The sequence below is a fragment of the Cyprinodon variegatus genome, unplaced genomic scaffold, assembly GCF_000732505.1.
Source record: "Cyprinodon variegatus isolate N-32 unplaced genomic scaffold, C_variegatus-1.0 Scaffold571, whole genome shotgun sequence".
NCBI classification, from domain to species: domain Eukaryota; kingdom Metazoa; phylum Chordata; class Actinopteri; order Cyprinodontiformes; family Cyprinodontidae; genus Cyprinodon; species Cyprinodon variegatus.
In genome coordinates, this window is record NW_015151024.1 from 546660 (window position 1) to 563927 (window position 17268).

At 36.9% G+C, this 17268-nt stretch overlaps 1 protein-coding gene across 1 annotated transcript in view; it reads right to left on the reverse strand.

Annotated features, from left to right (window-relative positions):
* The window catches only part of hps3 (Hermansky-Pudlak syndrome 3), a 56205-nt gene extending 39478 nt beyond the window's left edge, over positions 1-16727 (reverse strand). The window contains exon 1 of the mRNA XM_015392049.1: positions 16708-16727. The gene's annotated coding sequence lies outside the window, so the exon portion shown is untranslated. The remainder of the gene's footprint in view (positions 1-16707) is intronic.
* Positions 16728-17268: the final 541 nt, after the last annotated feature.

Consider the following 17268-nt stretch of genomic DNA (forward strand, 5'->3'; position numbering starts at 1 on the left):
ATATATATATATATATATATATATATATATATATATATATATATATATATATATATATATACTGGTATTCACATTGAGATTTATTATCTCATTTTCAAAAGAGACTTATTTATATAAAACAAAACAAGCAATAAAAAAGAAACAAACAAAAAAATACAAAGCAGTACAATTCCAACAATTAGATAAGCTAATGAGATATGGCTTAAAAACAAGAGCTAGTTGCATCAGAAAGTGTAGTTTTTTCTCAAACATGTGAAATTTATGTGAATATATTTGTCACACAAGCACTCTGATAATTTTATTGGATTTTGGAATTTTATGGAATTTTATGGATGTAATACAATGACAATTGATTTGGATTTTATATATAAAAACAAGTTTGAACAACACAATGTTCATTTATAATAGATTCAGCTAAAATCTGCTTGATTAAGTTGGTATTGTCCAGAGGCATTCCTGCATCACTGCCCTGTCATTTGAATCTCCTAATTCATTCATTCAGTTTTTTTTATCAACCCAAACATTTACCCAAGCAAAACCAACATCCTTGGACTCCTGTATCAACTCTCTAAAGTAGTAGCATGAGAGTTTATTTTGTTGTTCAGCTCAGTGTGATCTGGAAGAGAATAACAAAAGTCAACATGTCAACTTGCTGTTCTGTTCAACAGGAGATGAGAAAGATCACAGGAGGGAAAGATGGAGGGACAGATATGCCTGCTATCTGCTTTTATAGAGACTGCTTTTTAGCCAACATGTTATTACTAACCTGTCTGGGCATGTTAACTGCAGTGATCAGCTGGAAAGCTGTATTTTTTGTTTTTCTATTCAACCATATATTGTACTTCTGCAGTTTTTGTCCATATTTGTCACAGAAAATTTCTCCTATTGGACAGATTTATTGTTTTTAGTTTTTTTCTTTGGTTTTGTGGCAGCCTTGGGTGGAAGTTATGTACCCTTGGTTGTTTCCTCATAACTTTTGAAATACTGCGTTAATTATTTACTCCTCTGCATAATTTTCTTAATTGATAATGTTGATGGGTTTGCCAGCTGTCAACTTCCTTTATGTGTGTGTGGGAGAAATAAATCAGTTCTTATCATATTAAAAAAAAGTAACTTTTTTGGAGAATCTTCAAGCAGAAGATTTTATTTCGAGTGGGGTTAACTGCCTGTGAAAGCAGGCGCTATGTCACTTAACAATTGGTGTCTGGTAGAGGTGTTCAGAAAAGAGGTCTCTGTCTGCTTCAGACTTTAATTGAGTCAATGGTAACGAGCGCTGAAGGTGTGTTTGTTCATGTGCTTAGAGATTGTAATGACAGGAAGGCACACTTTTGGGGTGGTCACTAGGGTTTTTCTTCAACTCTTCTGGAGCCACAAAGCTGCCTGGACTGATTGTTTTTCAACATCCTCAATGAAAAAGATTGTTGTCCTGTGTTTTTTACTAATTTGATTGAGGACTAATGCTTTTTTTATTAACTGAACAAATGCAACAATTCTTGTTTTACTGTCTACTGACTACCTGGAAAATGCCTAAATGTATATATTTGATGCAGCTTGTTTGTATGGTGGGCTGTTAAGCATGCAGAGGTGTTTAACTGTAGCAATGCTTTTGGGAAAATAAGAAACTTTGCATCATTTAACATGCAGTGTGTTGATTGATATTTAGTTTTTTTTTTCTTCCACTTATGAGATCTAAAGTAGGATGTTAAATGTAACTTCTTTTGTCTCAGTAGACAAGAGTAACAGGGGGCAACAGGGCTGATTGGGTTGTCATCCTGCAAGATTAGAAGGTTCCCAGTCACATGTTGATGTGTTCTTGCCAAGGTGTTTAACACCTTAAAGCTGGTTTATACTCAGAAACCAGGTCGTCTGCGTGTGTGTTGCAGTGAACGCAAATATGACCCCGCCACTTCCGCAGAGTCTCTGGTGCACCTCTCCAAAATTGTAGATGACCACAGACAGGAGGCCTCTGATTGGTCAAATCTACATCCGCTCTACACTATGCGCGTTTCCCGTTTGGTACCTTACCTTATTTGGTTTGTATGACCACCGTTATGGAAAACAAATCCTGAATGTGGACCAGCTAGAAAAGAGAGGTACGCAAGAATGCTGGGACCTTGTTTTCCACCTGGATTCCTGCTCTTTTTTTCCCTCATGTCCCTCCATTGTCACACAAACTTGCCCCCACTTCTTCACCGTCTCAGCCGTATCTAGACCCACAGCTAGTTCGTGATTGTCCCTCTTGCGTTGTGGTGTGCAGTAACATAAAATCAAACATGCTTGATTTTCTCCCGACCTCATGATTCCTGATCGGGAGGTGGTCGTGAGAGGCTGATCACCGCTTGTAACCCTCTGTACACTATACGACTCACGACGCACGATCAGGCTGAAAGTCGGGCTGATCAAAAGATTCTTGCACGACTGGAAAATCCCCCCGAAAATTGCACAGTGTACGCCGGGCTTTAAAGTGATTAAACCCAGCAGGACTGCAGGCCTCAGCACTCCTCCATCTTCTGACCCACAGCTCTCTGATATTCAACGCCTGGCCCACAGACCAAGATCATGGCTTTGGGATGGGGGTTTGTTTTGCTCTAACTACTGCTGATGTGTTTGGAACCATTAACTGTTATGAAAACCCTTCTGCACCTGAGCTTTAAGTGCATGGCCGATGGGATGAGATTGTGAGATGTTATGTTCCACATAATTTGAAGAGCCCCAGCCAACCCTGACAGCATCTTGATCTTGTCAGTCATGAACTTCACAGATGAAATGGTGCTTTTACCCTTGAAAGTTTTCCCTTCCTCTGCAAATGGTATCATGTCCATTATGAAAAAAGGCCCTGTCCCAAAAATTAAGATTATTGTATTTAAAAGCATTTGCAAACTCTGATCTAAAGTCTTTCTTTTGAAGTTGTAGCTTCTTCCTTTCTAAGTATTTCCAACACACATCAGTGCTGAGCTGATTTACCAGCTTCAGCATCTTTACAACATATTTATGTTCTGTGGTGAAAAATAATTATTTGAAAAGCTAACTGGGCTTTTTTTTTTGTTTTTTTTAGGCATGCAGGAATTTTACCTACTGGTGAACTAAACTTGTGGAGCTCCACATTTCCCTTCATAACATCTTGCCTAAATATTTCTTGATTAGTTTTCCAACCTATTATACGAAGGATAGGTGTGTTGTAGGGCTGAAACAATTGATCTGATTAATCATGATTATTGAAATAACCGCAGTAATCGATTAATCGTTAACTGGAGTATAGAGACTCTAAAACGTGCCTTAAGCTGACAGAGCAGTAATTATACAAAATTGTAAAAAAAATAATAATATATATATGTCAACATTTTGCATTTAAGATTTTCTTTAAATCCATTTCATCTGTTAACATGCTCTACCCAGCCTCCGCAAGTGGAAAAGTTTTAGTTTCATCTGGTTTGATTTCGTAAAAAGTCTTCTTTAAAGAACCTTTGGCAATCTGATTACTAATTGAAAAAATAATCGACAGATTAATCAATTTGCAGAATAATCTTTAGTTGCAGCCCTAGTATGTTGCATCAATGTATGCAAAGTTTTGAATTTTAAACTAAACATCAGAAATGATCATTAAAGTTCCCCATTACCTTTGGCATTTAGCAAACAGAAATCACATTTGTAACCCTAAACCGACCTTAGACAAGAATAGTTACTATTAATAATCCATGCTGGGTTGTGATGAAACACTTAAATTTGATTCCATTCTAGTAAAATAAAGTTTTTATTTTTAATACCATGTATATAAATCTTTCTTTCAGTTGTATGTTTAAGGTAATCTTGCTTTGTGATGCTTTCCAGGATCTGCTCCATCTCTCAGAATATGACCTCCTGGAGCTTGGCGTCCACAATCATCTCCATCGGCTGCACCTCCTGACTTCCCTGCATCTCCTTCAAGAGCGAGAGAAGAGGAGAGGTACTCGGTTTGTTTTATACAAAAAAACTTAGCAGACAAACTAGAAAGATCTGTTATCCCAACCAGTTTTGAGTCCCTTTCTGCTTAAAAAGTGGCTAATCAGATGGAGAGAGATAGCATGACTCTCATGTGGGGACGTGCTTATGCCTTGGGGTTCTGCTGAAGGAGAGAGTGTTTTCTGGCTGAGGACATTACTGTCTCACACATACAAAGCCTCACACACCTATAAAAGTGATTAAACCCAGCAGGACTTTGGGCCTCAGCACTCCTCTGTCTTCTGACCCACAGCTTTAGGTGACACACAGAGACAAGCAGCTTTGTTTGCACCGTTTTCACTGAATAACACTGCAAATTCTCTATGTCATCCAAGTGACTGAGTCATGCATGAAACAACATTATAACAGTTAATCTTTTTTGTCAACAACGCTGTTAGCAAACAAGATGAAAGGCTGACATCATCTAGAATAGAGAATCAAATGAGCAATTCACAATCAAAACAAATCATAGTGTTGATTGCATTGCCTCAAAAACCATCCCGTCTCTCTTGGTTGCGCTGAACATTTTTTAGAGGGCATCTTTCTCTAAGCAGTTGTAGAAACCAAGGATGACAAAAAGTTTCACATCTGATTTTCAACCCTGTAATTTTCCGGTCTGACTGGACTGACATGACTTATATAAAACTACGCAACACGTTGAAATAGATCTGAATTCTTTATATTTAAATGTGTTTGACAAACCATGAGTTTAACTGAATTACTTTTGTCACTATTTCTGTCTTGGAAGTTTTCACAGAAGTTAAAATAGGATAGAAGAAGTCACTAAGGTTGGCTACTTCAGATGCAAGTGCTCAAAGAAAGAAGAAGGTGGGAGGTGAAGGGAATGTACTTTGAGCTTCACAGGAGGTCTTTCAGTAGCAACACTAAGCAATATTTCAGGGTTCTTTTGATCCAGTTCTAATAAGCTTATTAAGAAGGAAACTTTCCAGTCTTGTCTTAAAAAAGAAATCCTGTCAGCCTCTTAAGTCTAAACAAAATTTTGTAAAGTTAATTTAATTTGTACTTTTATTAATAAAAACAATTTCTTCTTCATTAACTTGAGGTTGTAAACAGAGGTCTATATTTTACGGTTTAAATGTAATTTCAGCCAATATCATAATCTTTTCCATTCTTTGTGTCTACATCTGCCAGGTACTTTCCTTGTTGGCAGAGATAAATTGCAGCAGTCCAATTAGAGATACCTCAGTAAGAACAATTACAGGTTATAATAGCAGAACTGGCTCCTACATGTTCATACTTCACACATATTCAAGCCCTTTTGGTTTTAGGTTTTGTGTACTTTCTGCTGTTGATGGTGAAACCAATCTCTGCATATTTATCATGTTTAAAGGGATAAGTGTCAGAATATCATGACTGGTTTTTGTCATTTCCAAGTAACAACAAAGAATGGTTCGGGATGTTGGATTCTTCAGTTCAAGTGAAACTGAGAAGTCATTATATATATATATATATAAAAAAAAAAAAAAAAGCATAATGATCTGCACATTTTCTGTTGGCTTTGCTATGACCAGAACTGTCAAAAGCACATTCTTTACTTGAGTAAAAGTACAAAATAAGTTAAGTTAATAAGTTGAAAAGCACAGGTTTTAGACCAGTGTTGCATGACAATTATATAGATGTAATAATATTTTTTGTTTACAATAAAACAAAATAAGATGTTTTAGAACTTTATATTTTTGCAAATTCACAGCCTATGAAAAAAAAACAGCTTGCTTTTTTAGCAAAAATAAAATATACATTGAAATACAATTAAATAGGGTTACACTATTCAAGAAAAAAATCCAAATTCTATAAACAAAAGTGTTGATGGCAGCAGCACAGCTGATATTCTCTCAAGGATGGTGTCACAGCCAAAAAGCAGAGAAAGGCATAAGGTTAGAGAGTGAACTAACAAATACAGCAGAATGGGAGAATTGAGATAAAATGAAGAGGAATAATGAAAATGGTCCCTATGCCATGCAAGTTAATTTTCTTTTTCAGCCCAACCAATGTTACACACCCTATTCAGAGACCTTTAGGACCAACACCAAATACCCTATATAATCATTCTATGATGGCCCACAGCTGAGATTCAATACACCTCTCTGCAATTGGCTGTTAGACTTCCTCACAAATGGACCACAGTCAGTCCGGGTCGGACAGAACTCCTCTGATGTCATCACCCTAAACACAGGCACCCATCAGGGCTGCGTCCTACTGTAAGCCCCCTGCTGTTCACCCTGATGACACATGATGCGTTCCCAGATTCACCACCAATCACATCATGAAGTATACAGACGGCATGAAGGTAGTGGGCCTCATCAGAGACAACGAACAGAACTACAGAGAGGAGGTGGAGAAGCTGGTGGGCTGGTGCAGAGACAACAGCCTGATCCTGAATATGGAGAAGACAAAGGAGATCATCTTGGACCTCCGGAAGAACCGGCCTAACCACGCTCCACTGCTCATCAACAGCTCGGCTGTAGAGGTGGTCAACAGCACCAAATTCCTGGGGGTGCAAATCACAGATAACCTCACCTGGACTGTAAAAACCACCTCAATGGTCAAAAGGGCACAAAAGTGCACATACTTTCTACGAAGGATGAGGAGAGCCCACCTGCCCCCACCCATCCTCACAGCCTTCTACAGAAGCACCATAAAGAGCGTTCTGACCAGCTGTGTGGTGTGGAGGCTGCAGCGCCTCAGACTGGAAGAAGGTGAGAACAGCATAGAAGATCATCGGAGCTCCTTTTCCCTCCATAAAAGATGTTTCATCCCAGCTCTGTGTGTTCCACATTATCAGAGGCTTTGCAGCATTTGATGCAGGTCCAGCAGTTTCCAAAACAGCTTCTTACCCACCTCAAACCGACAGCTGAACTGTTGAGAAAACTCTAAATCATGTCACAGACTCTGCGTCACACTGAAAAAACCAAACCAAATTACTGCATAATCGCACCATATATATTTAATCCTCTGAACTTTCATATCAATACATTTTTTGCATCAGGTTTTTTCTCCCACACTGTTTACATTTGATCACTGCTGCACTTTAAGAAATGGAAATGTAATGAAAGCTTTACAAATGAAATTCCGTTTTGTATACACTCTGTTTACACACTTACCACCTCTGGTGATAATACAATCATTTCTAAATGTTTAATGTTGTCAAGGTTGGTGGATGTAGTTGTGGACCCAAATGCAGAGTAGAAGAAGCAGGGATTATTTCTTGCAAAATTTAAGGAAGAGGTAAAAATACGGAATCTATAGTCCAGAACCGTTTAACAAGAAACTCAAGAACCAAAAAAACTAGGAGGCATAAGGGAGGAATATACCTAAAGGATGGCAATGATCCAGCAATCAGTAACTGAACAGGTGTGTAGACAAAACAATGGGATGACTAATTAGCTGATAGGGAACAGGTGTAGACAGAAGTAACTAGAAGGAGCTAATGGGAAAGGAAAAGACACAAGAGGGCAGCAAAACTAAGAATTCAAAAAATTATATCAATCTAAAGCAGGCATCCCCAAACTCGGTCCTCAAGGCCCCCTGTTCTGCAGGTTTTAGAGGTTTCTCTGCTTAAAACATATAAGAAAAACCTACTTTTTGATTGATAAAAGCTTGTTTTATTTTTTCAATTGGGTCCTCACAAAAAAACAACAACACAGATCTGAAAAATAAAATATTTTAATGTACCCCTTGCAATACACTCACGGACCACTAGCGTTATAAGTACCTCTGGTTTTGAATCACTGCTCTATAGCTTGGTATCCTGCAGAAGGATTGTTTGTTTGCATCTGTGCAGACATGATGTTACCAGTGTTACAGAAGCCTTTCTGTGCCGTAGTTAGCAGTCAATGCAAAGTTTTCTCTTTTGCAAATAAAGGGGGGTTGTTCTTTTTAACCAAGATTCATCATCATCACAAATGAGCCCAAATGCATAGGGCCCCAGAACATAGCATATGTTTATATATTTAATTGAGAATTTGAGAACTACTAAATTTGATTTAACAGGTTTTAAAGAAGTTAAGTTAAAATATTTAAATGAATTTACAGGTTAACATTTTAGTGCGCAACATAATCTTCTTAGTTTGATTTTGGAAATAACATGGATTTAATCAAATGCTACCAGTTAAATCTTCTGTCTAAGTTTCAGCTTTAGTTAATCACAAATATATCTAAGCAATTATCCATTGTTCCTTTAAAGCTCAGCCTATTTAACTTTGACCATTCTCCTAGATTCTACAAAATCGGTATTACAATTTCATTAAGTGACACTAATTCTGAATCCCCATGCAGCCTCTGGCAAGTCATGATCGTCGTGACTCTAAACTCTTCTACACTTATTCAGTTCATATTTGAACAGTCTTTTCAGTGAACTGTCTGTGTGGTCATGAAGGTTTAATCCACACTCAGTCCAGATGATTGGGAGGTCATGTAAAAACAAGTTTTTGCTTTGCCTCTGGGTTATCTTTGTTTCTGCCCACAGAGATGACAAGCCTTTACATCTTGTCCATACAGGGTGTAATGGGACAATCTTAACCTTATCAACATGACCTAGAGTTAATACTGATTGTACTATCAGTATTGTTCTGTTTTTCTGCACAGTAGTAACACCTGTGTTCCCATCATTTAGCTATAGTCTCAAATTAGGAATCCTGTGTAGATAATTTTTCTTCCAAAATATCAAAATTCTCTTAGTTATTTTGAAATATAGCAGATAAATCTTGTTTTGTAAATCATATTTTCAAGTCTGTTATGTAATGAGTTTTGCTACCAGTTTTGTTTTGATGTTTACAGGATAGTCTGTGTAGCTCGCTGTGAACAAAACATGGTGCATCATGAATAGTTCAGATGGAATCTCACAAAAGTGTCTGCAGAACGAAAGGCCTTTGTGTAAAACCAAAACCTCCACTATCATTCTGAGTTGTCTTGATATAATCATAGCATCCAATAAACAGAAAATATAAAAACTAAAAATATATAAACATGAATAAAACATGAATGCAAGAAAACATATAGTAGTAAATAACATGTTTTCAACATGACCTTTACATAGATGTGTTTTCTTTACATTTTTATTCTAAATGAATGAATAATAGGGTAACAATTTAGAAGAAACTAAGCTATAATAGCGTTGAAAGGACAAATAAATTTAGTGTTCCTGTTAATCAGCATTATTTGAATTTTTAAACGACCTAGTTTATTTTGTTCTGCAAAATAGTTATGTCACCACATAGATTTAGGATTAAATGTTGAACATTCAAGGTTACATCACAGTTATTGACCAGAGATTAAGCTGCTCTCACTGCAGCTACAGAAACGTCTGTCTGAAGATATTTAGAATTGGACATATTACTTCTACCTCTACAGTTCGTATTACAATTCAGACAGTCGCTCTTTCTGACTATGCAACACAGTTATTTATTTTTATTTTTATTTTTTTTTTAGGTTTCTACAGCTATAGTGGCTCATTTTTCAAAAGCAGGCTGAGAGGAAAGGGGATATGAGAGGGGGAGAGACATGCGGCAAAGGACCAAAGTTCAGATTCGAACCCGTGTCGGCCGTATCTCTATACGTGGGCCCTGCGTGCTAACCACTGCGCCACCTGCATGCTCGTCAGTTAAATTTAAACATAATGGACAGAAACTACTGTATTTGATACAGAGAATCTACCAAGGTTATTGCTTAAAGCCTGTTATGTGCAAGTACAGTTATTTGTGCTGCATGGTGGTGCAGTTGTTACTTCTTTTGCTTCCAAAAGGGCCTGGTTTGATTCCTTGCCTGAAATTTTTACTGCATGAACTTTGCCTGTTCGCTGTGTATGATGAGCTCCCTTTAATGTGCTTTGGCCTCCCTCTACAGTCCTAGAAAACTCTGTTGTCATTTTGAGCCAGGTGCTTATTTTGTGTGCTTCTATGTTGCCCTGTTGTGATAGGCTGGATGTATTGACAATGAATGGATAGATGACCACATATGACTTCACCAAAACACCCCCCACCCCCCCAAAAAAGCCGCCCTATCTGCACTGTGTCCTTGCATTAAGGAATGTAAAACTGCTTAAGGAAGTTTTCTGACTAATCTCCTCGCTGCAGGCAGAAGCAGGTCAAGGGAAGGAAAGATGATGCAATTAGAGAAAATAGAGCCTCATTAAATTTGTTTATTTTTTCCAGAGAAGAACAAGCTCACACAGGATTCCAATACTTTCGACATAGGACATACCGCATGTAGGTATAGAGGTGACTGCTACAAAATGTTGGTGAAAAACTCTTTCTCATTAGCTTTGAGCTACATGTTCCATCATTTATAGATATACATAAATCAAATCCCCTTGTTGCTCTGAGTCTGCTAGTTTTGATGCAATTACTATGGATTAACTGACACTGATGTACGACGAACATTTACGCTTTATCAGAATTAAAGTAAAATTTCACAAGACAAAGGAGAGGGAGGAGGGAGATGAGGAGTTGGAGGAATGAGGGAAAGAGAAAGGAGAGACAGGTTAATGAATGATATCTGGGTGAGAATGTTCTGGGCAGACTTTATATCATCCCTTTGAGGGTCCAGAGAAACTACTTAAAACATGTTGACAGTTTGAATGCAAACTGTTAATAGCTGATATTACCCAGCCCTGATGATAAAACTATAATCTTCATGGCTTGAGGGAAACCCTGTGCCCGAGGTTCTATTAATGGCTAGTGTTTGCAAATGCCCGTTCAGGTTAGACCTCCTGCTCTGAAAAGCTGTGCCAAAGCAAGCGGGCTTGGTCGGAGAATTTCTGTTAACAGGAAGTGCAGGAAATGGTTTTTCTGGTGTACTAAGATCCAACAGGCATGAAAGAAAAAAGAAATAACAAAAACACTTTGGCTCTTTTGGAAATTTAGAAGTGGTAGCTAAAGCCTTGATTTACAGTTTGAACCTCCAGGAAAACATTATTAAATTAACAAGCTTAACTTAACTTATAGGTATTAGGATTTTTTACATAATTTGATTCATTCAATCAAAACTTTATTAATCAGGGGTTCTCTGTATAATTTGATTATAGTAGTGATAAAATAAGTTACTCAAAGAGAGAAAAGAGATTGTGAAACCTGTTTTTTTTTATTTTTATATATACATATTATACAAATGCTTACAAGCAGTGGCGGACTTAGTCATTTAGGGGCCCCAGGTAAACTTTAGTCAGGGGGCCCTTGTCAGCCCCGAGTGTGACATGTTGTGGAGCTGCCACACTGTTCATAGCAAAACTGTGAACCAGAGACCAGCTCAGCTGTAGGTCTTACTGTAGTTCTTCTTTCCTCCACAGCTTAAGAAAATAGATGCTGATTCTACAGAACTCAATAACCAATACGTATCTTGGTCTGGAGCTGCCATTCAATGAGCATGGGCCCCAGCTCTTAATACAAAATGGGTGATGTGTTTAAATCAGAAACACTGCTGCGCTAAACAGGATGCGCTGCTTTTAACTCCTTCAAGGAGGGAATGGAGAAGGTCAAATATTCCATCTCCTCTCTAAAGAAAATCTACACAATGTACTTCTCATATGTGATAGAGAGGAAATATTGGTATTTTGTTTCAGCAATAAACACTTTGCGCTAAACTGATGTCAATGAAACAAGAAAGTTGCACGTATTTTTTTAGTTTTTGTTTTTAAATTTATTTTTTTTAATTGCTAAAATATGTAAAAAGCATTTTACTGAAGATTATCAAGCTTCTGAGTTGATTAGAAAAATCTTTATCTAAATTCTTGACATTCTAAGGTAGAAATGTTTTTAAACTCAATTTCACAAACTGAAATAAAGTTTATTTTATTTTATGTTTGCTATTTAATCAGGTCCTAAAAACACATTTGATTACTGTATTCATGATGGGAGTTATCCAAACACTTGGCTGACAGATTATATGAATATGTTCCTTCATTCATAAATATGTTATTCTGTTTCCTGTGAAATAGGGCAGTCTTGGTTTGCACTGAACATTTGTAGCATCTATAAATTACTTTCTGTAGATTAAAAGGCATTACATTTTGGGGCTGAAATATAATACAGAGCCTCATCTGGGACACTTCTTGGATCATCTATCTTTTGTTTTTTCTTTATCTGTCAGGATTTGGTTGAGGTTTGCAGAGGCAGGGAGGCAGAGATGAGTTTCTTGTGGATCTAATGAAAAGTTAACAAATAACTGAGGCAGGAATCCAAAAATCAAACATGAAAACAAAGTCAAACAAACTGGAAACCAAGGAGACATCAGGGGAAAACCAATCACGAGGAGAAAGACTCGGAGAGACAGAGTTGGAGGAAGTTAGACGAGGAACCAGCCCCTAAGAACTGCACAGAGAGAGTATTTATGGGAAACTGAAACAAAGAGAGGGCTAACGAGCAGATCGGGAGCAGGTGTGAACAGAGCAGAACAGGAAAGGAGCAAGGGAAAAATGAGAACACAAGAGGGCAGCAGAGGGCAACAAATAAAAACCTGGAAACTGAAAATAACCAGAAAACACAACATAATAAGAATTAAACCACTAAAACTAGAAAACATGGAGCAAAGTAAAACTGAATACTCAAAAGAAAATATAACAAAACCAAGACTGTGACATTATCTTTATTAATATTTCATTTATGGAGAACTATATACATAATATAGTATTTAGGTTTTACTTAGAATAAAACTCTATGTTCATTAATTAGGTTAGTTCATATTTTACATATTACACATATTTTTCAGAAAAACAAAACAGTAAAAAAATGAAAGAACTGATTAAATGATTAATTGCTATTAGGCAACTTATATCTTTTAAGTACTAAACCTTAAACAATCAGCACAGAAAATATGACACCAGCATGTGATGATATAAGGGACCTTTATCTACTTTAAGTGGTAATAATGATAATAGAACTTTATTGATCTTACTTTGGGGAAATTGACCTCTGCATTTAATCCATCCACTTGGGGGGGCTATGGGCTGCCATTGTGTGGCGCCCTAAGAGCAGTGTGGGGTTAAGGGTCTTGCTCAGGAACCAAGAATGCATGTGGGGATTGAACCAGGTACTTGCAACCTTTTCAGAGCACAAGCATGCTGCTCTAACCACTAGGCCAGCGCATCCGGGTGTTGCAGAAAAAAATCAGTTGTTGTGGAGAAATTTGTGGGTATGGCGAGTGGGAAAGAACAGGAGTTGGAAGACGCGCCAGCAGCACTTTATAGGTCTGCTGTATGGGACCGCTTTGTATTTAGAGTGACCTACGATGTAGGCGGAAGGAAAGCTGTGGATAAAAGTGCAACAGTGTGCAAGCATTGTGCAACACGTTTTGTTTATGCTAACAGCAACACGACCAACATGTCAGGCTAACAATCAACATATACCGAACAGAACCGAAAACTGTGACCACGAAACCTTGAACCGAACCGAACCGTGGATTTTGAGAACCGTTCCACCCCTAGTAACTCTCATTTGTCCTGGTCTGAGTCACTATTATTAATCAGTATCTTTGGTGTGGGTGGTCTGTCTTTGGTCATTTCTTTCTCTTTCTTTGCTCAAAGACACATCCGGTTCCAACACTTTTGATGGCACCGGCTGCTCTGGAATCAGCCCTGTTGCTCTTTTGCCGTATTGTTGTTGCTTTTCATTTCTCATGCAATTGACAATAAAGCTGTTCTGAATGTTTAAGATCTGACAATTTGGGGGCTTCATGTATCTTTTTAAACAGACATACGAGTCTTCTTTTGTGAGATCTAGAAAAAAATGCAGAGTTTAAGCCAACGGATCAAGCTCAGAACAGTAGGATCCATTATTCAAGGTGGATAAACAGTTAGATTTCTCAAAACATGGAAACTTAACCAAAGTGAGCACTTATTGTGCTAAACCACTATCTTTTCATTTCAATTGTGCATAAATATCACAGGGCACTGTTAGAGGAGCGGGAAGCCAGGAGGCCCCCCACAGGGGCAGCCCTGGCTGGTTTGGGGCCACAGGCAGTTGCCTACTTTGCCTGTATTGTAAGTCCATCCCTGCTTACAAGAAACCTGTCCATACACTTTACTTTTCTTCTTTATGTTTTCTATAATCTGCCAACAAACTCCCCCTTCTAATGTACTTATACAAAGGGAATCTATAAATGTGAGTCAATGAATAAACTAAGAGTAATGGAATGCAAAAAGAAAATGAGAGCAGCGCTTAACCTTTAAGATGTGGGAAGTGTTTCTTTAGTACTATTTCTGTTTTGAAAGAATTTAAGTCTTTTCAAGGCATTTTACTCAGGCTTGTTGTCACTCTTTACCTCTATAGTGCACAGGAACCTTTAACGGTAAAGATTTTCTTTAAATAATATCTTGTTCCTTTTCCAAAAAATTGATAAGCCCTTCACCATAACAGGTCAGTCACTAAGAAGGACCATATACTGCCTCTCTCCCCCATCCGAACAACCCCCCACCCCTTGTTTTGTGTATTTTTTGGAAGGCTCAGGTGATTAAGGAGAAGATTACAGATTACACCTCTGACTCAGTGGGCAACTTCTTGGAAATACCACCCTCAGAGACACAAAAGATGACAGGAATGATCACACGCTGCTGCGAAATTCAGCAGAGGTTGACTCATTGAGAGGAAAAATGTAAATCCAGGTAAAAGCTGGATTTATATTTACAGGAGATTTTAATTTGGAAACAGTCCTTCACCTCTTTCGTGTAACTCTAACTTCTTAGGTAACTTTGGTATTTACTGTGTAGAGTAGTTATTTTTCCAAACTGAAAGTTATTTTAATTCCAGCTTCATCCCCTGTGCAAAGTATGAGTGTGAATGTGTATCTGTTAAAGAGTGACACTGTTTAAGTTTGGCTTTAGTAAAAAGTGGTCAGATTGACACTTTAGCAATTCAGTCTACGGTATTTACCATTTTAAAAAGCATTATGTCATTATTTAACAAACAGATGTGGATAATATTGTTTTATTTTATTTGTTATCAAGCTAATCACATCAGGTTCAGCTCCATGAAAATGGTTTAATAGCTATTATATAATATTTTTTAAAATCCTGTTGATTTTATTTTCTGGTTTGCTCTGAAAAAAAAAAAAAAAACAGAATTTATCATAGATTATCAAGTTGTTTTTAACTCATATAACCTAAACTCCTTTTAACTTTTTGTTAACATGCCATAGGAAAGGTAATTGAAATAGTTTCTCTTTTTTGGTCTTTTGTTTCTTGCCAAAGTGTTGGCACATCTGAAACATTTTTAAACTTAATCAGATAATTCAGAATTTATTTGGATTGTTCAGTGTTTAATGCCAGAATTTGTTGTATCAGGAAGCTACCCTGGATTCATAATTTTTTATTATTTTTTTTTTGCATATCTCTAAATGAAGTATCAAGTAGACAGTAATTAATAATATGAGAACTTTGCTTTAAATAGATGGGATTCATGTTAGTAAAAAGACTGAGACTGTATCTTGCAAGTGAGGATTTTGTAATAGCTAGTATTATAGACTTAGACTTAGACAGATTTTATTTGTCATTTTGTTTACACAAGGGTAAAAACAAAAAGAAATTTATTTTTTAAACAGCTCTCTGGACAATTACGTAACCATAATAACACAAAGGTAAATTCTGACCAGATAGGCTAATGAATCTGTTGTTGCATTTTACAAAATTAATATACTTGTTGAGATCCCAATTGAATGTGATTTATTTGTTTAAGAATCTTTTCATCAAATATATATGTATAACATTTTTATGGTAAGACAGGATATGCACCTTTAATCATTTTTTTAAATGAATTATTAGCCCACCTTCAAAGAGGACCAAATTTACAAATTGGATACTTTTCGACAGAAAAGTACATAAACTTCCATGCACATAAACTTCCATAACAATGCTTTTTGGCCTTTTTTGCAAAAAGAATAAGATTAATAAACAAAGATTGATAATTAAATGTATCTGAAAGACCCTTACAGTCTATTTGGCTATAACACCAATGACTACATACAGTCAGAGAACCCCCAAAAGCAAGTACTGCTTCAAAAAGATCAACTTGATCTTCCATTCAGTTTTGGAGATTTTGCCTAAATAGAAACATAACTTTTTTAATTCAAGGGTTTACATCATTTCATGCAAGCTGTGTGTCACATAGATAGAGCAGCTTGACAGAAACATGGACCCCATTTTTTTTTTTTCTATAACTTTGCTTAAGTTAATAGACTTAAATGCTTCATTATTTCACTGTTAGCCTGAAAAAAAAATGAAGGACTGCTTTAGGTAGTAAAAATCATACATTGTTTCCATCTCCCGACATGTGCTGAATGTTTAATATATATATATGCTTCCCACATTGGATTTAAAATATAATTCAGATTCAGACATGTTTTAGTTAGTCAGATTTCAATAAGAGTCCATAGTCATATGGAAAAATTGATAAGATCTATCTCAAAAATCACTTCCAGTCAGAAGAAACATGTTGGTCAATTCAATTCTTAATGTTAACTTTAATCTGCAAAGGATGTGTATGAATTATTCTGGACTTCACTAAATCTGAGCTGCATTTACATAGATTAAACACTCGGTGGCACTGTAAAAGACAGGGTAAAAAAAAAATGCTTATATTCAAACAAATCCTTCAAAGCCTTAAATAGACAGGATCTTGAAGGCATGTTATCTGAATGCCCCAATAAACAGCTCTCCCCCTCACAGACTTACTGGCATACTTTGGAATTTGTAAAGGAAAGTAGGATTTTAGAACCCTGACTCACCTTGGTGTCTTCCCCAATCGAAGCGAGTGTAGTTCATCTGCTGAAGATCAGAACTTCATGTACAACAAGTTATTGACTATATGAGAGTTTCCTAAGTGGTCCATCAGATCTCTAGTTTTCATAGCAACAGGATGGGTTGCTTGCAGGAAAACCCTTGCACACACATACACGTGTCTTTGTGTTATCGACTCCAGACAATACAAAGGAACAGGAGACAAAGACAGGAGAGAGAGTTGTCCTAAGGGCTGCCAGCAAAGACTCACACTAACACAACCAAATGCAAATATACGTTCTCTAAAGACAGAAAAGGTTCTTTTCTTTTATTTCTCTTGCACATTAAATCTTACAGCATAAAAGAGGCATTTAATAAGACTTTAACCTGTAACACTGAGCTGATTTATCTTAAAGCCAATATTGAGTCAAGTAGCTAAACCTCATTAATCTTTCGAGTAACTAAAGTTTCTCAGACATGTCACAACCTTGCTGAGATTAGGTTGTTTTGTTCCTTTCTCCTTTTGCAAATACCAACACTGAGTCACTTTTAAATCTTCTTTCAGCACC